Source organism: Rhinatrema bivittatum, unplaced genomic scaffold, assembly GCF_901001135.1.
Source record: "Rhinatrema bivittatum unplaced genomic scaffold, aRhiBiv1.1, whole genome shotgun sequence".
In the NCBI taxonomy this organism is placed as follows: Eukaryota; Metazoa; Chordata; class Amphibia; order Gymnophiona; family Rhinatrematidae; genus Rhinatrema; species Rhinatrema bivittatum.
In genome coordinates this window covers 117,220-143,186 of record NW_021820897.1, presented here as the reverse complement: position 1 = coordinate 143,186, position 25,967 = coordinate 117,220, and the positions used below count along the sequence as shown (strand labels likewise).

Genomic DNA, 25,967 nt, shown 5'->3' with positions numbered 1-25,967 from the left:
AGCAGATAGGAGTTAGCAATCTGTTATGGATCAACTCCTGGAGTAAGGAGGAGCTAGCAATCTGTTAGGTATAGCTCCCATGGAGGGAGGAGCTAGCAATCTGTTAGGAACTAACTCCTACAGAGGAAGGAGTTATCAATCTGTTATGATCCCATGAGGAGTTATCAATCTTGTTAGGTTTGCTAGGGAGTAGCAATCTTGTTATGCTTCAGCTCCTGTGGAAGGAGGAGTTAGCACACTGTACCAGCGGAGTGCTTGGAGAGGACACTCAGCTATAGAGGAATATAGATAGGTGGATCCTTGGGCCAATGGCAGATGACTGCGCCCCCAGGAGGATATCCTGAGAGTGACCACCGGCTAGGCTTGAGTACGGAGACAGAAACAGATAATTCTTTTATTAGACAGGTTAGTAGAACCACCAGAGGTGGCAGTAGTGAGCAGATATGCCCCGCAGGGCTGAAGTCCCTCAGGTACTGGAACTGCGATTCCATGGTTGAGCTGTAGAGAAACTATAGATAGTGAGTAGACAGGGTATGCTGTGTTCATAGCCAGAACTGGATGACAAACTCACATAAGGTCTAAGAAGCTCAGTAGCTGGAAAGGGTTAGGCCCTCGAGCGCGAGTACCTGGTTCCAGGGAAAGCTCTGAGAGAGCGGTGGTAACTCACAAGTGTCTGTATCTGCGATAGCTTCTAGGCAGTAGAGAATCTTCAGATTGTTCAGGAACATGGGCCCTCGAGGAGTGAGTACCGTTCCTATCTGCAATCTGAAATAAAGATAAGAGAGCGAGGCCCCCAAGGAGCGGGTACCCCTGGTAAGTCCGAGGAGGCAGAGTAGCTTGGACGAATCCTTGCTAACTCGATTCATTAGCAAATTCTGAGATCTTTTATATTGGAAGTGGATGACGACATCTCAGGGGGACGCCCCCGAGGTTCGCGCCCTTGTTGGTGCATACATTGGAGCGTGCACGTGCGCGCCCTACGACATCAGGAACATGGCGGATCCGCAGCGTCGTGCTGGAGAGAGACGGCAAGAAGACTTTGCGGCAGTTAGCAGTCCATCAGACCCAGATGGAGTCGCCACAAAGGTAAAGAGGGCGGAGTGAGGGCATCGAGCAGCGACGGACGCAACAGGATTTACGCGGAGTGAATAAACTGGTAAGAATCCATCCTGATGCCATTTGGAAAACTGCCTTCAACACCCGGGACAGACAGTACGAATACTTGGTGATGCCCTTTGGCCTCTATAATGCGCCCGCAGTATTCCAAGGAATAGAAACATAGAAATTACGGCAGAAGAAGACCAATAGGCCCATCCAGTCTGCCCAGCAAGCTTTCACACTTATTTTCTCATATTTATCTGTTACTCCGACCGCTGAGTTCAGGGCCCTTATTGGTAGCTTTTTGATTCTAATTTTCTTCCACCCCTGGCATTGATGCAGAGAGCATTGTTGGAGCTGTATCAAAGTGAAGAATAAGGCTTAATGTTTGAAGGTAATAAGCGTCGTATCGAGCAAGTTACCCTGATGTTTGTATACTCGTACTGCTCAGATCAATGCCTTGTTAGATGTTGGCTGGATGTAAATCCTATTTCTTCATTCCGCCTGCCGTTTGGTGGGATAAAGGTTATTAGAGTTGATCCCATTAGTTTTAAAGGCTTTGCATATGTAAATGAGACATAAGACCCCCATGTGCCCGAGTGAGACCAAGATCAACCTTGCTAGGTCCTTCAATGCCACGACTCTCTTCCAGGAGGAATGCTTTCAGCTGAAGAGAGACTACTCAGGCTCCTATAAACTGAATCTACCGAAACGGAATCAAGTTCAACTTGGCAAAGTTGACTAGGAACCCCAGTGACTGGGAAAGCTGAATGGTCTTCGAGGGACTCTAGAACCTCTGACAGGGATGGCTTATCACCATCCAGTTATCCAGTTCTGGGAACATACATACATACACCCTGCCAATAAAGCTGCACTACTATTTCTGCCAGGCATTTCATATACACTCTTGGGGCAGCAGATAGGCTAAAGAGAGCAGCTTAGCTTGGTAATGCATGTCCTTCACTGTAAACAAGGAATTTCTGGGGTTTGGAGTGAATAGAGATGTGCATAAGGGTTCTTCAGTTCCAGAGCACACATCCAGTCCCTTGATTAGATAAAAGGAAGAATCATCTGAAGGGAGTTCAACTTGAACCATTCCCAAACTAGCATTTTGTTCAGTCTTTGTCAACCCAGTGTAGGCCTCAATGCTCCTGTTTTCTTGGGGATTTCGAAATATTGAGCATAGAACTTCTACCCACATTTCTTGGAAGATACAGGCACGATCACCTTTTGTATGAGGAACAACTCCACTTCCAATTGTAGTTGGGAGGATTGAGATTTTGAACTGAAGACTAAAATCTACCACTTCGGAGGAAGGCGAGAGAAGCACAAGTGGTAGCCACAATCTACAATTTTCAGGACCGTCCTTGGTTATCTGGTGCCATGTGATGGGAAGGATTGAACTTTTACCTCCACTGATGGAAGTGGTCTTCAGAGCCACTGTCTGCTTACCTTTGTCACCGAACAAGTTGTCCCCTGTGCGGGGCACATCTGTGAGATGGTCATTCACATCTTCTTAAAGGCTTTAACTCACAACCATGAGTCTTTGGGCCCCAGTGCTAACACTAAAGTTCTGGCTATGATATCTAAAGCTTCATAGATGGAACAGATGGAATAAGATGCTTTTTTATTCCTCTGCTTCTTCCACTGTCCAGTGAACATCCTTCTGATCTGGGTATGATGACTTTGCTTATAGAAACATTCATGTAGATTCTGTACTAGAGTTGTGAGCTTCCATCCAAGCATTCAACATAGAAATCTGGAAGTACTTTTTGCCAAAAAGGACTCGAAGAACTTTGTCTTTCCCCTGTTGAAATATAACAGTGCATTTAGCACACTTCAATGCTGATCTGACCAGTATCTAGTGTTGTGGGAGCTAAATCATCCCAAAACCTGTGGTAGCTTGTATGCTATATTTTAAGTCTTGTTTCTGAGCCACCAGGAAGCACAGTGATGGCATCTGCCAAATCCTTGACAGGCAGTCCTGGAGAAGCTTATGGACTGGGATAGCCACAGAATCTGCTGGAGGTTGCAGAAACTGAAGACATCCATTCTCAGATTCTTTTTCTTCTTAACACTGATATTTATAGTCTTACCCAATTTATCCAAGAATCTGGCATGAGGTATGTTGCAGCAAGTCTGGAAGGGGATCAGATAGAATCTCTGTGGAGTCCTCCTCATCACCTGACAATGGAGAAACCCTAGGCCATGACACCATATTGAAGATAGCGACCAAGGTGAAGACCTCTGCTAGATTGTAGGGGAAACATCCGGATAGAACTCACACAAGATAGAATCCACTTTGTCATCATTTGATCCTTGAAGGGACTTCTCTGGAAAATAATCCAACAGTTCTTAGTGAGGACTTTACCACAGGAGCTGTTGGCACTGTATGTACACACCAATGTGGGCAGGGCTGGATTTAGGCATAGTCAATGTAAGCAATTGCCTAGGGCACCAAATTTTGAAATCACACAAAAACTAGGACTCCACCTATTGCTCTCTGACTTCCAGTGTTAAAACTCCCCACTCACTTTTTCTCCTTTTCTGAAGCAGTACCAGTTGTCTTCTTCAGCCCCCATGACCCATGGGACGACTGAGCTTCTGGGGGCCAACCCAGTTGTGGGCCCACGCCTCTTTCTAAGGCTCCACAAGCCACGCTGCTGATTCTGGTGGGGCCATGCTGCTCTCGCTATGCTACGCTACAGCTCTGAGAGGACGCCTCTGCTGGCTGCTGATACTAGGGATGTGCATTCGTTTGAACGAATGCGCAATCTGCAATGTATAGGTCCCTATTTGTTGCATTTGTGGGGTTCCGAAACATATGGCAAACCCCCACAAATGCAACGTATCATTAACGAATAAACCCCCCACCCTCCTGACCCCCAAGACTTGCCAAATGTCCCTGGTGGTCCAGCCGGCACCATCTTGTGCTCCTACCATGTAACAGGAGCCAACCAATGGCACCAGTAGTCCCTGTGACATAGTAAGGGCAAAGGCTATCGGAGCCATTTTGAATACCGGCAGCCGACGGCAGGAGTGCAGGAGATCGCTCCAGGACCCCCGCTGGACCACCAGGGACTTTTGGCAAGTCTTGGGGGGGGGTCAGGAGGGATTGGGGGTCATAGTTAATTACATTTAAAGGTTGGGATGGGGTTTTTTTTCAACTTTAATGGGAAACGAATACCATATGTAACTAATGGACGAATCGGGGTCCTCCAAAAACGGATGCAACGGATTTGGGTCCCGACGAATACCGAATCGGATGAATCCGTCCCTGCTGCACATCCCTAGCTGATACCTATGTCGACGTCATCACAAAGGCCTGTGATATCAGGCCATTGTTCTTTATACTATTTCAGTTTGGTGGTGGGCTGAAGATAATGGGACAAACAGATTAGATAGGGATGAAAAAAAGCATGTCAGGCTGTAGGTTTGTACACTCCTCAGTTAGGGGATATGGGTGGGGTGGGGAGGGGTAGATTGCGCCATCCACTGCACCAATGTTGCTGTTCTGGAGCAGGTGAGAGGGAGGGAATGTGCCATCCATTGCCATCAATGCTTGCCATCCGAAATTTGGGGGGGGACCATGGTTCCTGCAGCTCGCCCCCCATTCTGATATTTATGAATTTGCTCCCACTGGCTAGGAGACCCTCTCTGAGTCATAGTTGGAGGAAATACATCTTCCTCGGAACTCAGATGGGCTTGTCTTTGCTTGGAGTTAGTGGTAAAACTGAAGAGGAGCTCAGCACCACAGTTACAACTGTGGCCAGCTCCATCAGCAATCTCGAATATCAGCACTTTGATCTACAGAGCAGTGGTTCTCAACCTTTTTCCCATCGTGACACACCTGTGTGATATACTTCTCATTACAATTCACGGCGGAAATAAAAAAATAAAAGGTCCACTATTATTTTTATTGTTAAGAATGACACAAGGGAAGATAAGTACTCTGTCTGAACAGAAATTGCATAAATGGTAAACATCCCATACCAAAAAAAAATTTCCAGCACTCAAACAGTAACCAACTTACTTAAGAAAAGGCAACACTGAAAATATTACACCAGGCCTTAAGACACCAATACACCACCTATTAGGAAAATGGATCAAACCAGGCTGCTATAGAGCCCTACACAGAAACTACATTCCAGCAGAATACATCACCTCAGTCAAATGTGCAGACCCTCACCTAACAAAGAATAAAGAGACCATAAAGCATAATTAGAAACATGCACACAAAAACTGAACTGGAAACTGCAACAAGCCAGAGAGACTGCATGCAGTGTAACAAAGGAAAAAGAGAACTTCATTAGTCTTCAAAACAAATCAAGAATATAAAATCAATAGCAGTAAAACCATACTAACAAAAAGAACAGATTTCAAAATAGAATGATTCTACTAGAAAAATCAAATATTGTACACAATATTGGTATTGATGCCTATATCTGGTTATTGTTGTACAAAAGATTTTTCAAACCAAACTTTTTAAGCAACATTTGTTTAACCTTTATATGTCGATTTACCAATTCAGTGTCTCAAGATTTCGACTGTTGTTAATTAACAGCTTGCTAAATGCAGCCATAATCATGTGTGAATTTACAATGTCTGAAAACAAAAATGTATGTCTAATTGTTAATTCTGAAACCCAGTCTGATTGAACTCTAACTAATGAGAACTGTTAAATTGTTTAAAGTACAAGACATTAATTATGCCTTTCACTTCTTATTGATAGCCACGGTGTTGCATTATCTCCTCAGAACATTAAATGGACTGTTCTTTATCTGTTTACAAAAGTTATAGCAAGCTTGGATGCTTGACTTCAGTTTAAACAAGGAGTTATAAAGCTGAGTCCCTCTTTCCTTAATTGTGTTACCTTCTTAGAGTGTTGGAAACCTTTTCAAGTCTCTTTGCTGAAACTGTATCTGGAGCAGACTTCAATGCCTCCTTGCAGTACAAATGCAGTGATGTTAGTGTCACATCAGGGCTCTTAGTTGTTTGTATCTGGTGGTAATTTGTATAGAACTTTATTGCTACCTGTGAAGAGCTTCAGACACAGGGCTCCTTAAGATCAATTTGTATAAAGCTTTCTTGACTCCTGTAGAGAGCTACAACCACAGAATTGCCTTCCATTGTACATTTGTAATTATGCTGATTTGGTTTCCCTGTGTTCTAAGAATCTTTTCTTATCTGCAGGCAAAGAATATTTCCACAGCCATCTATACTGTTTCAATGTGGTGATAACGACCCAGCAAATGAGTTAGCAATTTAAGTATAATGGTGATGAATATGGACTTTGTTTATCTAAGGGTTACTGTAAGCAGCAGACATTAAAAAAAATGCCTCCCATTCAGTGGCTTTATTTAAACCCTTAGGGTGAACTGTGTCCCATTGGTAGATGTATCTTTGTTCTCTTCTTAGTAACTGAAGGGAAATATCGCCCCCTCTTGACAAATTGTTGCTGTATAACAAAACATTTTAAATCTTGGAGAGAATGATTGTGCTCAGTCCAATGTTGAACCACCAGGGCTTCCATTTTCCTGGTACAAATGTAACTTGCATGTTGGATCATTCTAGTTTTTATAGCCCTCTTGGTGTGGCCAATGTAAATTTTATTGCAGGGCATACTATAGTAAAGACCAGTGGTTCTCAACCTTTTTTCGGCTGGGACACACCTGACAGATGATTTTCACAGATACGTGACACACTGAACATGTGGCCATCACCGGGCTAAATGTAAACATACTTTCTGCATCCCCAGGAACCCTCTCGACCCCCCAACAATGGGTGCAGAGCAGAACTAGGGCAATACCCTGTACAACTCACCATATAGAAAAGATATTCTGGTTCTGATGACATCTCAGTCAAAGTAAAATGTGGCTGCCAGTAAAGAGAGTTTGATACCCCTCCTTATGAAAAGACAGTAATTTACCACTAATGGATGTCCTATTGAGAAAACACAACAAATAAGATTGATACAAATGCCTACATGCTAATTAAATACCTCACCTCGGTCACACACCCAGAATTGAACTTCACCAAGTACAGAAAGACCACAAATTATAAATATGGAGACAAACTGGAAAGGAAAACCAAAAACGCTACTCTGAATGCAGTACAAACCTGGAGAAATGGAAAGACAAATACAGCACCTAACATAGACCCAGGATCAGCAATAATGCACACAAACTAATCTGCACAAAGTTACACCTGTATTATGGAACGCACTCAAACAGTAACAACCTTATCTATGAAAAGGCAATACTACAAATATTAAACCAAGCCCTAAACACTAATACACCTCCTATTAGGAAAACAGAACAAGCCAAGCTGCTAGAGATCCCCACTCAGAAATAATTGTAAAACTATACTAATAAATGTTACAAAACAGCTGATGTACAGAATAACATCCAACAATTAAAAACTCAAAAAATTATTAAATTGTCTAAATATCAATAAAATATTTCAAAACAGCAGACACATCACATAATACCCAATAATTAAAATGGTAGTCAATCAAGAAAAATAAACTTAAAAAGCCACCTTTACTTACCCTCTTGCAACTCTCCTACTCCTTTCCCTTGCAGGCCAATAGCACTCACCAGAAGTAGCAGTGGCTGCTGAAGCACTGTCTTCACAGTCCTCTTCCTTAGGGCCCACAACCAGCCCATTCACACACACCCTCTGTCTCACACACACCAGTAACTCCCTAACAAGTCTCTCTTCCTCACACACACACTAGTCTCCTCCCTGACCAGTCTCTGTCTCTCACACATATACCAGTCACCTTCCTGACCAGACTCTCTCTCTCTCTCTCACAGAAACACATCACCACTCTGAGCAGTCTCTGTCTCTCACAAAAACACATCACCTCTAACCAGTCTCTCTCTCAATCACACACATGCTCTCTCTTACTTACATACAAGCTCTCAATCACACACAAATGCTCTTGCTCCCATTCTACCACACACACACACAAAATGCCACTCACGCACCCAGGCATCCATTCTACCACACACACAAAGCTGCCACTTACGCATTCAGGTACCCATTCTACCACACACACACACACAAAGCTGCCACTTACACACAAAACACTGCCACTCACATACACGCACCAGCAAGTTTCCTCGCTCATGTGGAGCCTCTTCTCTTTGTTTGGCCCAATAAGCCTGGCCTCCTTTCTTATTTTTTTTTTTCAAAATACTTTTTATTAACAGGGAGGCAGCTGTTAGAGGCACCCAACACTAAACTGTAAACAATGTAACCAGTAGAACAGCAATACAATGTCAGTGACAGTGAGAACACCAGGCCCCATACTTCTGCCCAACCCTGATTTTCCTTTTTTTTTTTCAATTGCAAAACAACACACACCTCCTACCACACCCTCCCCTAATCCCATAACCCAATTCATGCATACCACAGACAGCCAACATTCACATCCTACCCCTTACCCCCCCCCCCCCCACCTATAAGGACCAGTTAGGCGTGTAACCATTGAGTCGAAGTCCATCTTGCAACTCCGTAGGGAAGGTGGAGAGACAAGCATCCCAGCATGTGCAGTAGATTTTGTCTGGTTTTCGAGTTCCGACTAAAAAGTCCAGACATTCCAGTTGCACCAAGGAAGCCATGTGATTGACCCAGGCAGAAAGTGGCGGCACTGACACCAGCTCCGTTCATTCCACCAGGACAGTGCGACAGGCCAGTATAATAGCGACACTCAAATTTAGCCTCGAGCGGCCGCCAGGAAGAGGAATCGGCGTTGAGCCTACAATATCACAGAACCTGTAACGCTTAGGGGAACTCCAGTTCATGTGCCAATCACTGCCAAAACAGCTATCCAGCATGGTTGAAGGGATTGGCAAGCAAAAAGCCTGTGTAGCAGAGTACCTTCCGTTATGCCACATTTAATGCATAAAGGGGATGTGGTCAGCAGCATCTGGAACCGGCGAACGTCGTCATATTAAACACAATGCAAGATTTTAAACTGTACTTCGTGGAGGCCAATGTCAGGTAGCAGCCTATACAAATTAGTAAAGAAAGCAGTTAGCTGGGCCCCAGTAATAGGGGAGTCCAATAATTTGGACCATCGGCTAGCCAGACAGGTCACCCGATCAGCGGTGCGAAGCTTGTGCCCCAAGTGTTTCCATCCAGTGATAGTATTGGTGAGATAGGCAGTATCAAAGAAGGTGTTCGCAAACTTGAGATCTGCCTCCAACTCAGCGGGTGTCCAGGCGAAGGACTGCAAGTAGTGACGGGCCTAAAGAAAAGCATAGAACTGTTTCGTTGATAAGTACGCACCAACGTAGCAAAATCCATCAAAAGACAAGAGGCAGGATCATACATGTGAAATGCAAAGTATCCCACTATCCGCCCAGGACTGAAATATAGCACCACTTTCCCGCCCCGGTAGAAATTCCACATTGTGTACGAAAGGGAGCAACAGGGACCGAACTCCAGACATATTGCTCAGCTGGCACAACCACCGCCAAGCCCTTATACAGGGGTACGACACTGTAGGATAATTTACACTACAGCGCGCTCCAGAGCGGGATTGAATTATGCTCAAGGGGGAGCCGGGGGCTGACATATGGGCTAACATCCCCGCTGCACACAAATGGCAAGACCCCATAAGCCATTCCCCCACAAACCGAAGTAGGCAAGCTGCATTGTACAAATGGAAATCTGGCATATTAAGCCCTCCCCGCTCCCTTGGTGGTTCTAATGCAGTGTAGGCAAGCCGTGCGCGTTTCCCTTTCCAGAGGAACTTCTGTATACTGGAGAGCAGGCGCCGGATATCTCTCCCCGTTAACCAGCAAGGTACCATGTGCAACAGATAAAGAAGTTTAGGCACCAAACACCATTTTAACCAAACCGCACCTGCCAAAGAGAGATAATGGGAGGGGGGTCCACAAGGCCAATTGTGTCTGCAGCTTAGCAATACAGGTCGAGATATTTAGAGCGTATAATTGTTTTAAGTTCCGTGGGACCCACACTCCTAAATATTTAATTTGAGCAGTGGCCCATTGAAAGGGGAAGGGGCCCACCCAAGTACCAAGTAAATGTGCATTTAAGGCCAGGGCCTCTGATTTAGTGTAATTGATTCGAAGGCCTGCCACTAGTTGGAATTGATCAAATAAGTGAACAATAACCGGCACACTGGTATGCGGTCTACCGACAAACAACAAAATGTCATCTTCAAACAGCGCTACTTTTAAGGGGTGGCCCCCACACTGATACCACTAAAACTTTTTTCCCCCTGCAAACGGATGGCCAGAAGCTCCAAAGCCAAACAAATAGTAGTGGGGAAAGGGGGCAGCCCTGCCTAACCCCACAGTGTATGGGAAAGGCCCCCATAGGCGTCCCGTTAAGCAATATAGTGGCACTCGGGTTACAGTAGAGGATCTGTATCCATTGTAGATAGGGACCAGAAAGGCCATATTTTCGTAATGCCCAGAACATATACTCCCACGATAAAGAGTCAGAGGCCTTCTCAGCATTTAAACTCAGGATCAGTGCTTCCGCTTCGGCTTGATAGCTAAGTGTGGCTATAAGACGTCGTATGTTGCGCACTCCCCTGTGGCCAGCTACAAACCCAGTTTGATCCTCATGTATTAGAGCAGGTAAAATAGCGTGTAACCTGGCTGAGAGTACTGAAGCAAGAATCTTAATATCGACATTAATCAGCGAGATGGGGCGGTAGGATCCGATCTCTAAAGGGTCTTTGCCTGGTTTGGGAAGGACCACAATGACAGATTGGTTGGCGGCCTCGGAGAGGGAAGTAGTATCCAACAGACTCCCAAAGTAGGTTTGCAGGGGCGTGAGAATAGGGAACTGCAGTATTTTGTAATATTCGGAACCAACCCATCCTGCCCAGCGACCTTACCAAGCTTCAAGCCCTGAATCACGGAATAGATTTCCTGGGTAGTAATGGGGCGATTTAAGGCCGTAAGATCATCAGTCTATATATGGGGCCATGACAGTCCTTTGAACAATGTCTCAGCCACCTCTGTATTCATAGGCTTGACGCCATACAGCCGAGTATAGTATTCTGTAAACCGAGCCGCTATTGTGGCAGGGGCAGTCTGGTGGATGCCACGACTGTCCTTAATACCCACTACGGACGTCCTTACCCCCCTTGGGCGCACCAAGTGGGACATTAAGCGGCTCGCCCGATTTCCGTACTTGTAAAGTTGATATCGGTAATATTGAAGGGATTTTGAAGCTCGAAGGTGTAGTAAACTATTTAATGTTTCCCGGGCCGTACCTAGGGAAGCCTTGGCTTCTGGTGACAGAGCCACCATATGGGCACTCTGGGCTGCCTTAAGGATCTCAGTGAGTCTAAGAATTTCCACATTACTTTGTCTATTCCTTTTAGCCACATAAGCTATTATGGCTCCCCGCATCACCGCCTTCCCCGCCTCCCACACCGTCCCAGGATTAACATCTGTGGTATTGTTAAGTTCTATGTACTCTGTCCAACACTCCTGTAAGTGTCTATGAAACTCCTTATCCAAGTAAAGATCAGGTCTCATTCGCCATGAGAACGGAGGACAAGGACCCTGCCCACATTGTAGGGTTATAGTAACTGGAGCATGGTCTGACAGGGAAATAGTCCCAATGTTAGCCTCTTTTACCTTGGGAAACACTGATCCGAGACCAACAAGTAATCTAATCTGGAGTAGGTGTGGTGCGGGTTAGAGAAAAAGGTGAAATCCTTATCTTGAGGGTGAAGGACCCGCCAAACGTCTAATAAATGTAAACCACTACACAGAAGGTTAACCCCCGTTGTCAGGTCAGATACAGAAGTGGGTTTGGGTGGGTTAATATCTAGATTTTTATTAGCTACAATATTAAAATCACCGCCTAATATCAAATTATAGTCGGAAAAATCCGTTAGTAAACGGAGCAGGGTGGCAAAAAACCCAGGGGAGTATACATTTGGGGCATAGACATTGCAGAAGCTATTTTCTGCTGGTATAGAGTACCTGCCACAATAGGTAGCGGTCTTCATCATCCCGACAGGTGCGCGTCAGCTGAAACAGTAGATTCTTATGAGCAATGGCAACTCCCTTTGGCGCCTATTGTAGGAAGAATAATAATATTGGCCTTCCCAATCTCTGTAGCTTAGTGTGTTCGCCGTCCCCCAGGTGGGTTTCTTGTAGGTATGCTACCTGCGCTTTCATGCCCTTAAACAAGGTGTTTAATTAAATCGCTTTATCGGGGAGTGGATGCCATCCACATTCAGTGAGAGAATTTAACGTGTGCCAGTTCAAAACAGATATTATATGTAGTAAACAGAGCCAGTTAAGGCCCCCAGCACAGAACCTTTGGGGTCCCCTCGGCCTCCCAGCCTGGACCTCGGGGAGCAGACTACCAACAATGGTACACAATTTACCAAGAACTCAAAATTACCACCCAGCATACTGTCCCTTCCCCAAATCCCCCCTAACCCCCCCATGCTACCACACACATCCACAATCATACCAACAGTCACACACACATACATTTACCCTTAACTGAGCTACAACCTCTGCTCCAAGAGGTAGAATGAACCCTAGCCGACTATTCTGCCGGAGCCAGGGACCCCCTCCCCCAGCCATCGCCCAAGGCAGTCCACAAAATAAGCAGGCCAATGTCTGTTAAACCTATCAGAGTAGCATCCGTAAATGTCATTAGTTGATGAAGAGAGAAAAAAAAAGAGAAAATGCAGTTTACGCTGTAAAGTGAGAAAACGATGTCCTCAGCATGACTAAGAAACCGGACGATGGGGTGTAGCAAGCAGTGGTATGCAAGGCCTGATCACTTACCAGAGTGCGCCCCTCGCCCTTCTCATGTCACCTCCACAGGAAGAAATAGCCAAAGAGTCCTCGGAGCGCAAGCCCTAGTAGGCTGCTGTTAAGGCCAGAGGAGGAAGCGAAATCTCCCATGAAACTGAAATACGGAAATATATGAACTAAGCAATGAGATAGCAACCTCTCCCCTGGAGCACTGGTCTCTTCAATCCACCCCGGCATGTAGTAGAGATACAAGGAATCTGTCCGCTTCCTCTTTTGAAGTAAAGAACAAAGTTTGGTTGCCATGCTGGACTCTTAGTTTTGCTGGGTATAGTAAGGCAAACTTGATGTCCCGTTTATGGAGCGCCGTGCAGGCTGGGGCCATCAATTTCCGTTGCGCCGCTGTCCCAGCAGAGAAATCGTTGAATAGCAGCAACCGATGGCCTTTATGTTCCAGCACTTCCACTGCCAATAAGCCCTCAGGAGCTGGGTTTTGTGATCCCAGTTTAGAATCCGAGCCATAACGGGGCGCGGCCGTCCCTGGCCATTGCGCAGCGGGCCCCCCGGTGTACCTGCTCGCACTGGAGGCTCCCTGCGGCCAGCTCCAGCCCAACCTGCCTTGGGAGCCAATTCTCCACCAGATCTTTGAGCTCTCCCTCCTTTACTTCTTCAGGCAGGCCAATAATTTTCAAATTATTTCTCCGGCCCTGATCCTCCTCCAGTTTGGCCAGTAACTCCATCTGATGGCCCTGCAGATCTGCCACGTGGCGTTCTGAGGCTGCTAATCGGTCCCCTAAGTCCAAAATAGTACCTTCAGCTGTGTCAAGATGTTTGGAGTGCTCCTGCACTGCAGATTTTATGTCGTCCATCGCAGTTTGCAGCCGAATCAATCGGCTGACCAGGGCATCAGTGACACGTTGGGAAATTTTTTGCAGTGCTTCCTCGGTTACAGTAGCCATCACGGCTTCTGCAGAGGAGGCCATCACCCCGCCATTTTGGCGGCTCGCGGGCGATATGGTCGGCGCTCTGATTTGCCGCGGGCGCCGGTCTTGCGCATCCCCCGCGTAACTACACTCAGCAGCGGGTGCTGTAGCACATCTAGCAGCCAACCGGGGGTAAGAGAGGCGTCGGCGAGCGGCGAAAAGCGATTTTATTTAAAGTAGTGGGGAGCGGGGCCACAGAGCTCATTCCCCCTGCTTCCGCCGCTTCTACGTCATCGCCGGAAGTCCCTGGCCTCCTTTCTTCAGCTGCTGATGGCCTGGCCTGGCCTCTGGCAACAGCACAGTGTCTCTCTCGCTCTTCAGCCACCACCAGCCTGGCCTCTGGCAGCAGCATGCAGCACACTCCTCTACCAACTGCATCGACCACCGGGGGATGATCGATCCCTGATAGGCCAATCCGCCCCTGAGGAAAAGGGAAGCACAACTGGGGCAGTGGGACACCGGGAGCCACGACCCACCTGCTGCTGCTTGGCGACACACTAGTGTGTCACGACACACCAGTTGAGAATCGCTGGCATAGACTACCTGTTCGGAATTGCATGTAATGTCCACGAAGGTAATGGGTTCTGGTGCTATTGGGTAAAGCAGATTGTTGGATCTGCATTACGTGACTGCACATGACACATTTGCCACATGTGAACTGATCCCTAGGTATTGAACTGGATGTGGGTCTGTCTCTGGATGTATTTATAAGCATATCCTGTAGATTCCGGCCTCTTAGATTCGCAAAAATAGGGGTCTCCTGAAAAGGAGTATGGTCAGATAGTATATTCCAATTTTTTTAATGATTTTTGGACATCACTTGTGCGGGTAGAATAAGGTAGTATACATGCCATTCTATGTGCAGGTGCTTTCTGTGATGGTTGTAGTAGCCACTCTCTATTGGCATGTAATATTCATTTGAATACTTGTTTGATTCAGTGAGGTAACCTCTCTGTAAAAATCTATTCTTCATGTTGTCTGCTTCAGTGGTTTATTCTTCCTTTGAGCTTTACATTCAGGACAAGAGGACTCGTTTCAGCACGCAACTTTATAATTAAGGCACTGGTCTGACAAGAAAGTAGAGCAATTGCCATTTGCCTTTGTATAAAACTTTATGATCAAGGAATTATTTCTGTGATAATCAATGGTTGTGGCTTTTCATGCAGTACTATTATTATAATTTTTTGAACCATGGATTTTTGTTTCATTTGTTTCGTTTCAGAATGTTTTATATTTTACATGTTTTTTGTCTGCAAGTTTTTTCTATCATGCTGTTTTGTAAATTATACTAAGTTTTTTATGTGTATATAAACTTTATAGTTTGTGATATTTTGGAAATTTTTGTGATATTTAATAAAAATTTGCTCTTTTGCTATATGCTTTATTATTAGAGGTTCCATTTTTGCATTTGTTTATATTATATATTTATATATATAGAGAGAGAGGGAGTGTATTTGTGACACATATACATGTTTTTTTCAATTGTTAAGAGCAGTAAGAAGATTTGTCTAGGAAATCTTGAAGCTGCTTCTATATCACTGATTCAATAACCTTTGCCAAGAAAAGGATAGAAGAAATAGATAGGGATGGCATTTGTTTGAAATGAAACATTTCCTATTTTTTTATAGTGTCTTCAAAAAGAAACAATAGAAAAACCAATGAGATTTAGTTTTTGTTTTTTTTTTACTTCGTTTTGAATAACAGAAAAGGAAAAAACCTTGGACAGGCCTCTAAAATTTCTGGAGCCAAGAACTTCCCCAGCCTCCACTGGGGGGTCCTGTAAATGCAGCCAGTCCAAGGCCTGGGTCCCTCTGGCCAAGGCTTAGGCCTAGGCGGAAGAGTTATGAAAACAAAATGAAACAATCTGAAAAAAGGCAAGCATTTGCAATCATAATTGTTTTCAGGCTAAGAATATATATACACACAACCATTTTGTATGATCGTTCATATTAGTGTTCTGTGTGTTGTATTTATATATTATGATAGTGAGAACACTTTAACATATTTTGTGCACTGTTTTACCTTTTGACTATATATATATATATATATATAGTGTGCAGTGTATTTGTGACATATTATACATGCTTTTTCAATTGTTAGGAATCAATAAGAAGATATACACGGTGAACAGTTAGAGATGGAGACCATAGAAAACAGTAAATTGCGTTTTAATGTGGGCCAACTTCCAGACATCCAGTTTCTGAGGAAATAGCAGGTATAGCACATTTCTTTTCAAACAGGATCCTAAAATGCTTTACAGTAATACTAGAAACTCATGCAGGTGTGTGTTTGTGTGTCAGATGGATACCCTAATATTCAATGTTTGACACCTAAATTATATTGCATGATAATTTCCAAAAGAACTATGTTGTTACTCCCAAACTGCAGTTAAATAACTCGAAGCATAGACAAGCATGTTAAAATTCAGTGCTGATCACTTTAAACTGACCAGCACTGTATATACATAAGAATATAAGAAGTTGTCAAACTGGCTCCGACTGAGGGTCCATCGTGTCCAGATTCTGTTTCCAACTGTGGCCAATCCAGGTTACAAGTACTCGGCAAGTACCCAAACATTAAATAGATCCCATGCTACTTACTAATGCCAGTAATAGCAGTGGCTATTTCCTGAGTCAACTTGATTAATAGCAGTTTATGGACTTCTCTGCCAGGAACATATCCAAACCTTTATTAAACCCAGCTACACAAGCCACATCTTCTTGCAATAATTCCAGAGCTTAATTGTACATTGACTGAAAAATAATTTTCTCTGATTTGCTTTAAATGTGCTACTTGAAAACGTTATAGAGCGCCCTCTAGTCCTTCTATTATCTGAAAGAGTAAATAACGATTTCACATCTACTCATTCTAGACCACTCATGATTTTAAAGACCTCTATCATATCCCCCCTTACCGTCTCCTTCTCCAAGTTGAACAGTCCTAACCTCATTACCTTCCTCACAGAGGAGCCATTCCATCCCCTTTATCATTTTGGATGCCCTTCTCTGTTCTTTTTCCAGTGCAACTATATCTTTTAGCGTTTGCGGCAACCAGCATTGCACAAAGTATTCAGGTGCAGTCTCTCTATTGAGCGATACAGAGGCATTATGACATTTTCTGTTTTTATTCACCATACTTGATGCTTTTATGATATAATATAGTTAAATCAAATGATATCTACAAAACATGAAAAAGTAAGGTACATTACTTTATTTTAAATTGATATAGTTTTATATTTGATCAGTGTTATCAAGAGTTTAGGGTTAATGTTTGTATCAGATATCTTGTAGTCTGTTTTATAAAGTCACCAGCAATATGTTTAGATTACAAGAAGTATCTGTCTGTTTTGTGGAATTTTTGACTAGGATCAAACAAATCAGGTCTAAACCATCTGAGTCTTCTTGTTTTTTTTGATCGAGATTGAAGAATGTATACAGTATTGGGTGTGGAGTTTAATGCCTTGCTGTATAACCCATTAGAGGACCACAATATTGTTGGAGCCTGAGCAAAGTGAGAGGATTAAACCTGTAAAATAAAGAAAAAAAAATCCCGTCCTCCTTCTCACGCTAGCAATAACAAGAAGCTGTGACTATGGCAGAGACAGAGGGATAAAGGGAAGCTTAGTGGTAAACAGACTTGTTGAGGTTGATCACAGATTTTAGATTTATTGAAATATGTCAAGCCTCACCTTTTTGCCTTTAGAATATATCTAGTTGCAGTGTATCTAGTTGCAGTGTATCTAGTTGCAGTGGTATACCTAAGTAAAAAGGTTACTCACCTTGGAAAGGTGTTAAGGTAGTGTAATTTGGTTTGACTAGGTACCAACATTTGTTAATCAAGAGAGCAGTGGAGTCACTCTGGCTGACTAACTGAAGTTAGACTGTTTGTATTTCCGAACCCTAGCTCATCCTTTAATTTATAGGCAGGAGCCACTTTCACAAAAAAACCCACAAAAACTTTATTGAGAGTTTGATCAGTCCCCTGTAGACCATTACCAGACATATAGTGAATTCACTAATACATTTAAAGGACTTTAATTAGACACATTCCTACTCCCATAGTAACCTAAAACTTAACTAGGAACTGAACAAAATTGAGATGAAGGCAGCAGTCCAGCAGCAAGAAGAGGGCTTATCAGTCTTTTGCATCGAGTGTCTCATGTATGATTTTTTACCCACCAGTGAGAAATTGTACATGTGCATGCGATGCAAAGAGCTCCTGGCTCTCAGAGAACGAGTCTGATCTCTGGAGGCTAGAGTGGCAGACCTGGAGGAGCTGAGGCAGACAGAGAGGTATATAGATGAGACCTACAGGGACATAGTAGCCAAGTCCCAACTTCAGGCTGGCGGCCCTGGTGCTGCCTTGGAGGAAGAAGGTTCATGATTGGAGAGCATCAACCTGGTACAGCAGGAAAAGGATCCTGTAGCAAGGACCTGCTCTCCAGGTGATGCATTGTCCTTTCGCACTGAGGATATCTCCCCAAGGCCTACAGCCCAGGAGGGAAGGGTTAGGTCGGCCGTCATAGTTGGTGATTCGATTATTAGGAATGTAGACAGCTGGGTGGCTGGTGGGCGTGAGGATCGCCTGGTAACATGCCTACCTGGTGCGAAGGTGGCGGACCTCACGCGTCACCTAGATAGGATTTTAGACAGTGCTGGGGAGGAGCTGGCTGTCGTGGTACATTTATTTATTTATTGTTGTTGTTTATTTATTTATTTTGAATTTTTATATACCGACATTCTTGTAAAAATAACAAATCATATCGGTTTCCATTATAACAAAACAATCACGGCTAAGGCGTTACATTAAAACAAGGCGTCTGATAAACATAAAAATAAATAGAATAACATAACAGTAGTGACAGGCATTACAATAAAAACATGGCGTCTAATAGAGTATATCTATGAACCTGTGAACAGTACAAATAGGGCATAACGGGGGCCCCTAAGCACATTGAAACTTAAACCTGGATATAAACATTGGCATTAGCTACTAGGTATAATGGTTGTGTGTTAACTCGTTATTATGATAGTAGTATGTCTTGGCAGAGGATGACACGAGGGTGTGAAAGGAGGGACAAGGGAAAGGGTAGCAAAAGTAGAGAAGGGGCTGAGAGGAGAAGGCTGAAGGATGGAAGGAGGGAGGAGGAAGAGGAGGGGAGGGAGGGGAACATGCTAAGGTGGTTGAGGAAGCTCATGTATCCCCATAAGGACCTGTTATGTCCTTTGACCAGTGTCAGAGTGTTCTTGGGACTCCGGGAAGGCTTGTCTGAAGAGCCATGTTTTGAGGTGTTTCTTAAATGTTTGATGACATGGTTCTTGACGAAGCTCTGGTGGCAGAGAGTTCCAAAGTGTAGGTCCTGCTGTTGAGATTGCGCGTTTCCTTAATGAGGTTTTGATCGGTGGCGCGTAAAGAGATCCTTTATAGGCGTTTCTGATTGGTCTATCAGATGTATGCGGGCGGAGTTGAGAGCTTAGTTTGAGATGGGCGATGCCATGAATGTCCTTGTGAATCATCATTAAAGCTTTGTAGGTGATCCTGGATTTTATGGAACGCCAGTGAAGGCCGTGCAGGATGGGTGTGATATGGGCTCTTTTATTTGAGTTGGTGAGTATCCTAGCCGCAGCATTCTGGACCATCTGTAGGGGTTTGATAGTTATCGCAGGGAGACCTAAGAGGAGAGAGTTGCAGTAGTCTAACTTTGTAAGGATGATAGACTGAACTACTAAACGGAAGTCGCTGAAATGCAGTAAGGGTTTCAGATTTTTGAAAACTTGTAATTTAAAAAACATTCTTTAGTTGTGTTGAGGACGAACGATTTTAAGTTGAATAGGTTATTGAGCCGAACTCCTAAGTCTCTGACAGAGGGGAAGTGGTTGATGAATGCTTTAGCGAATTGGGAAGCGCTTTGGGAGTTGAGGAGAGCGTGGTTTTCGTCTGGAGAGATGATGAGGATCTCAGTCTTGTTAGAATTAAGGATAAGGTTAAGGCTGGTAAGCAGACTATTGATGGATTGTAGACATTTGTTCCAGTGTGTCCAGGTTTTTTGCAAGGATTCAGTGATTGGAAGAAGAATTTGAACGTCGTCGGCGAAAATGTAATACCTTAGTTTGAGGTTTGAGAGTAATTGGCAGAGTGGCAGCAGATAAATGTTAAAAAGCGTGGAGGAGAGGGATGATCCTTGCGGGACTCCCAGGTTTGATCTGATTGGGGGTGATTCCTTATTATTAATCCTGACCTTGTAGAATCTATTCTCAAGGAACGATTTAAACCAATTGTGTGCCTGTCCTTGAATGCCGATATCTGATAAGCGCTTCAGTAAGATGGAATGATTGACCGTATCGAAGGCGGCGGATAAGTCGAGAAGAGCGAGAAGGTAAGGTTGTTTTCTTTCCAGATTGAGAAGGATGGTGTCAGATAATGAAGATAGAAGAGCTTCAGTATTTTGAGATTTTCTGAAACCGAACTGGAAGGGGGAGAGTATGTTATTCTCCTCAAGGTAGTCAGATAATTGTTTGTTTACAATTCTTTCCATGACTCTGGAGATCAAGGGAAGATTAGCAATTGGACGGAAATTAGCAGGGTCAGACGTCGGAAGGTGGGGTTTTTTTAGTAAGGGTTTTAGTATGGCTAGTTTTAGTTGTTCTGGAACCTTTCCTTGAGTTAAGGAGCAGTTAATGATGTCTGCTAACGGTTTAGAAATGATGTTGGGAATGGAGAGGAGCAGATTGGTGGGTAATGCATCCAACGGATGAGAAGAAGGTTTTAGCTTTTTGAGGATGTTTTCAATTTCCATTGATGAAGGGGTCTCAAGGGATGTAAGGTTGAAGCTCCTTGTAGATATTGAAGTGCTGGAAAGGAGGGTTATCGGTTGGGAGGTAGAAAGAGGCTTGATGAGGTTGGATATCTTCTTATCAAAGTAGATAGCTAGTTCTGTAGCTTTTTTTGATGCTTGCTCGTCAGGGATGATAGGGGGCGAGGGTTTAGTAAGAGATGATACAAAGGAGAATAATGCTTTGGAGTCGAAAGAGAAGTTGTAGATTTTTTTAGAAAAGAAGTCCTTTTTGGCGCAAGACCCCATCCACCGCCACACTTTCAAATTACAAAGCCCACCTTAATGCATACATGAATGCCATGCATTAAGGTGGGCTTTGTAATTTGAAAGTGTGGCGGTGGATGGGGTCTTGCGCCATTTGAGCTCTTTATTATGAAGTTCTTGTTTGAGGGTTTTAAGATCCGGGGTGTACCACGGATTCCTGTTAGCTTGGGGTGGATGCAAGGATTTGGTGATGGTTGGGCAGGATTGGTCTGCAACCTCACTTGTTATCTTGACCCACAAGTTAATAGCCGAGGGAGCGTCAGTGAGATCAAGTTGATCAAGCTCTTTTAAAAGCATTTTCCTAAGTTGGTCTGTGGAGCAAGGTTTCCTGTATTGTATTGTGGTTTTAGGGAATACAGGCCGAGGATGGTTGTTGATATGAAGATCAGCAGAGATAATATGATGGTCTGACCACGGGACTGGGACGCAAGTTGGGAGAGTGGCAGAAGATAGACCATCGTTGAGGAAAATCAGGTCTAAGGTGTGTCCCGCTTTATGTGTGGGACCCTTAACAATCTGGCTAAAGCCCAGGTAGTTGAGTGCTGTAAGTAGGATTTCACAGTTGTGAGATAGTGGGGAAATGTCCACGTGGAGATTAAAATCTCCCATCAAGATGGCTGGTTTGTCCCTCTTGAGATGTTTAGCTGTAAATTCGATTAATGGTGATGGATCGAAGTCTAAGATTCCTGGTGGTGAGTAGACCAGAGCGATTTGGAGATGGTCCGAGTTGAATAGAGCTAGTTCAAGGTTGCTTATTCTGGTGGATAATTGCAGATAGATATCAAGTCCCTTTTTTGCAGCTAGCAGTAGGCCTCCTCCTCTTTTTTTGAGTCTAGGGATTGAATGGATATCATATAATTGGTTGGGGAGATGGTTTAGTAGAACTGTGTCCGTGGGTTTCAACCACGTTTCAGTAATGGCGCAGAGGTCAGGGTTATTGTCAGTCAGGTGGTCATTAAGGAGGTGAATATTTTTTGTGATGGATTGGGCGTTGAATAAGGTTAGAGTGAATAGAGTGAGACCGAGCATTTGGGAGATTGGGGAGATCATGATTGGGATCAATCTTTGATGTCGAACACCTAATATCCTGGGTCTGTTGTTCATGAGCTTGGGAGTGTATGGAATTGTGGGTATGGGGAGTGAGCGCATCTTAATGGAATGGCTTGCGTCCCTGCGCATTTTTTTTTGGGAGTAACAGTCGAAGTTCCAGGGAAGGGCTGGTAGCCTGTTGCAAGTAGATGAGATGAAGGACTTGTTCTGTAGTGTAGTTTGATATCACTAACCGTGGATTCTATTTAATCTAGAGGTGGACTGAACTATGCTGGAGAAGGCCTAGGAAGTTTAGAGGTCCGGGGACCTGGCAATATCTCCTTAATAGAGTGTGGGCCGAGTAAGCCTGCAGGAAGTGCTAATAGAAAGAGCTGGATTGAAGGTTGCAGAAGGTGGCTGAAAGGACCAGATAGAAGAACTTGAATGTCAGGAGCAGTCTGAGGAGGAATGGGTCGAAGAGATACAGACTGTCGAGATGAGAGAGAGGCCTGTCCTCAGGGGCTGCACGAAGGGGCGCACAAAGGGGTGGGCCCCTTTGTCGCGCTCCTTCGTGCGCGCGACGCCCGGTGCGCGATGCCGCCGGAATCGCAGCTTTATTTAAAGGGAGCTTGGTCGGCTCCTGATAGGCCGGCTGCGGTGGAGGGCGCGGCAAGACTCACCGCTGTGCTCCTGCCTCTTTCTTGTGCTTCGGCGTTCTTTTTTTATTTTTTAACTGTTTCCTCTACGCAGCTCACCCTCGTGGGTGAGCGGGCTCTTGCCCCGGATGGGCGGCGCTGATCGCGCGAGCCCTGGCAGAGACGGTGTGGCCGAACGCAGGGCGGGTGGATGGCCAAGAGGGCACCATGTGGGCACCAACGACATAGGAAAATGTGGGACGGAGGTTCTGGAAGCCAAATTTAGGCTCTTAGGTAGAAAGCTTAAATCCAGAACCTCCAGGGTAGCATTCTCTGAAATGCTCCCTGTTCCAAGCGCAGGTCACCAGAGGCAGGCAGAACTCCGGAGTCTCAATGCGTGGATGAGACGATGGTGCAAGGAAGAGGGATTCGGTTTTGTTAGGAACTGGGGAACCTTTTGGGGAAGGGGGAGTCTCTTCCGAAGGGATGGGCTCCACCTTAACCAGGGTGGAACCAGACTGCTGGCGCTAACCTTCAAAAAGGAGATGGAGCAGCTTTTAAACTAGAAAATAGGGGAAAGCCGACAGTCATTCAGCAGCGCATGGTTCGGAGAGCGGTATCTTCAAAGGATACTAATGATGCATTAGAATTAGGGCATCCCGACAGTGAGGCCTGTAACTAAAAACTCACCTGAGCTAAAAAATTCTAACGTATCCCTATCAATTAAAAAGCAGAATAAAAATACAAACAAAAAACAAAGTTTGAAATGTTTGTATGCTAATGCCAGAAGTCTAAGAAGTAAGATGGGAGAATTAGAATGTATAGCAGTGAATGATGACATAGACTTAATTGGCATCTCAGAGACATGGTGGAAGGAGGACAACTAATGGGACAGTGCTATACCGGGGTACAAATTATATCGCATTGACAGAGAGAAGCACTCAGGAGGCGGTGTGGCACTTTATGTCCAGGATGGCATAGAATCCAACAGGATAAACATCCTGCATGAGACTAAATGCACAATTGAATCTTTATGGGTAGAAATCCCTTGTGTGTCAGGGAAGACTATAGTAATAGGAGTATATTACCATCTAATTAGTCAAGATGGTGAGACGGACAGTGAAATGCTAAGAGAAATTAGGGAAGCTAACCAAATTGATAGTGCGGTAATAATGGGAGACTTCAATTACCCCAATATTGACTGGGTAAATGTATCATCGGGACACGCTAGAGAGATACAGTTCCTGGATGGAATAAAAGATAGCTTTATGGAGCAATTGGTTCAGCAACAGAAGAGAGAGGGAGTAATTTTAGATCTAATTCTCAGTGGAACACAGGATTTGGTAAGAGAGAGGTAACAGTGGTGGGGTCACTTGGCAATAGTGATCATAATATGATCAAATTTGAATTAATGACTGGAAGGGGGACAGAAGCAAATCCACGGCTCTCGTGCTAAACTTTCAAAAGGGAAACTTTGATAAAATGAGAAAAATAGTTAGAAAAAAACTGAAAGGAGCAGCTACAAAAGTAAAATGTGTGCAAGAGGCGTGGTTATTATTAAAAAATATCATCCTAGAAGTAAAGTCCAGATGTATTCCACATATTAAGAAAGGTGGAAAGAAGGCAAAACGATTACCGGCATGGTTAAAAGGGGAGGTGAAAGAAGCTATTTTAGCCAAAAGATCTTCATTCAAAAATTGGAAGAAGGATCCAGCAGAAGAAAATAGGATAATGCATAAACATTGGCAAGTTAAATGTAAGACATTGATAAGACAGGCTAAGAGAGAATTTGAAAAGAAGTTGGCCATAGAGGCAAAACCTCACAGTAAAAACATTTTTAAATATATCCGAAGCAGAAAGCCTGTGAGGGAGTCACTTGGACCATTAGATGATCGAGGGGTTAAAGGGACACTTAGAGAAGATAAGGCCATCGCGGAAAGATTAAATGATTTCTTTGCTTCGGTGTTTACTGAAGAGGATGTTGGGGAGGTACCCGTAATGGAGAAGGTTTTCATGGGTAATGATTCAGATTGACTGAACCAAATCACGGTGAACCTAGAAGATGTGGTAGACCTGATGGACAAACTGAAGAGTAGTAAATCGCCTGGACCGGATGGTATACACCCCAGAGTTCTGAAGGAACTAAAAAATGAAATTTCAGACCTATTAGTAACAATTTGTAACCTATCTGTTGCGATTCCGGGGCGGCCCCGGAATCGCCACTCACCCCGCCGCGGGTCCTCGGTCACCTCTCCTCCCTCGGGACCCCGGGCGCAGCTCCCTCCTTGTGCTCCGACCCCGCGCGGGCCTGCAGGGCCTTCAGGCGCCATGCGCCGGCTCTCTCTTCGCCGCCGGCGTCCTCCCGCGGCTAGCCCCGCCCCCTAGGCACGCGCGCGCGGCTGAGCCCTGTTCTTAAAGGGCCCAGCGCGGGAAAGCACGGCTCCTCCTTTCCTGACGTCAGACGCTGCAGGGCTATTTAAGCCCTGCAGTTACTAGCCTTCCTTGCCTTGCAACAAGGTTCCCAGGTTTCCTGTCTCCAGTTGCTGCATCCTGTGTTCTCCTGGTCTTCCTGATTCCTGATCCCGGATTGGCTGACGGTATTTCCTGGCTCCTGACTCTGGACTGGCTTACGACGATTCCCTGGCTTCTGACCCCGGTTTGGCTCACGGTGATCCCCTGGCTTCTGACTTTGGACTGGTAAGCGACGACTCTCAGGCACTCGACTCTGGACTGGCAAGCGGCGACCCTCTGGCACTTGACTCCGGACTGGTGAGCAACGACCCTCTAGCACTCGACCTTGGATCCCGTCTGACTCCGCCCCCGCGGGCGCTCCTAAGTCCCAGCGGCCGGGTCCCTACGGGCTCCTCCTGGGGGGACTCCGGCTTCCAGGGTGAATCTCCTAAGTCCCAGCGGCCGGACTCCTACGAGCTCCTCTCGGGGGAGGTTCGGCTTCCAGGGCGAAGACTTCCTCACCACTGTGTCAGCTCCATCCGTTCCCTTCTTCCTTGCCTAGCCCTTGGTCGCAAAGGGCATCCCAGGGTCTTCTTTGGTCCAGCCACATCTCCGTCCTTGCCGCCTCCCGGTCGGGGCCTCTGCTGCTACCTGGCAGCAGTTCACCTTTCGGTTCCGATCGGCTCAAGGGTCCACGAATCCAACAGATTGCAAGGCCATGGACCCGGCGGACCTTGCCGGCCTCAAGGCTATTCCAGGCATAGCCCAGAAGCTGCAACAACAACAGTCCTGCCTTGATACCTTGATGTCGACCGTTCAACGCCTGGCGGATCGTGTGGAAGGGGCCTCCGCTGCTCGTCCCTCCGCATCCTCGTCTCAGGCCAACGTGGGTTCCCCT

The 25,967-nt window shown here is 45.1% G+C and overlaps 1 protein-coding gene across 1 annotated transcript in view; it reads left to right on the top strand.

The window, feature by feature from the left end:
• Positions 1-15,968: 15,968 nt before the first annotated feature.
• LOC115082266 (cilia- and flagella-associated protein 58-like) overlaps positions 15,969-25,967 on the top strand; it is a gene marked incomplete at its 3' end in the record, with an annotated part of 117,518 nt that continues 107,519 nt past the window's right edge. The window contains exon 1 of the mRNA XM_029586512.1: positions 15,969-16,070. The remainder of the gene's footprint in view (positions 16,071-25,967) is intronic.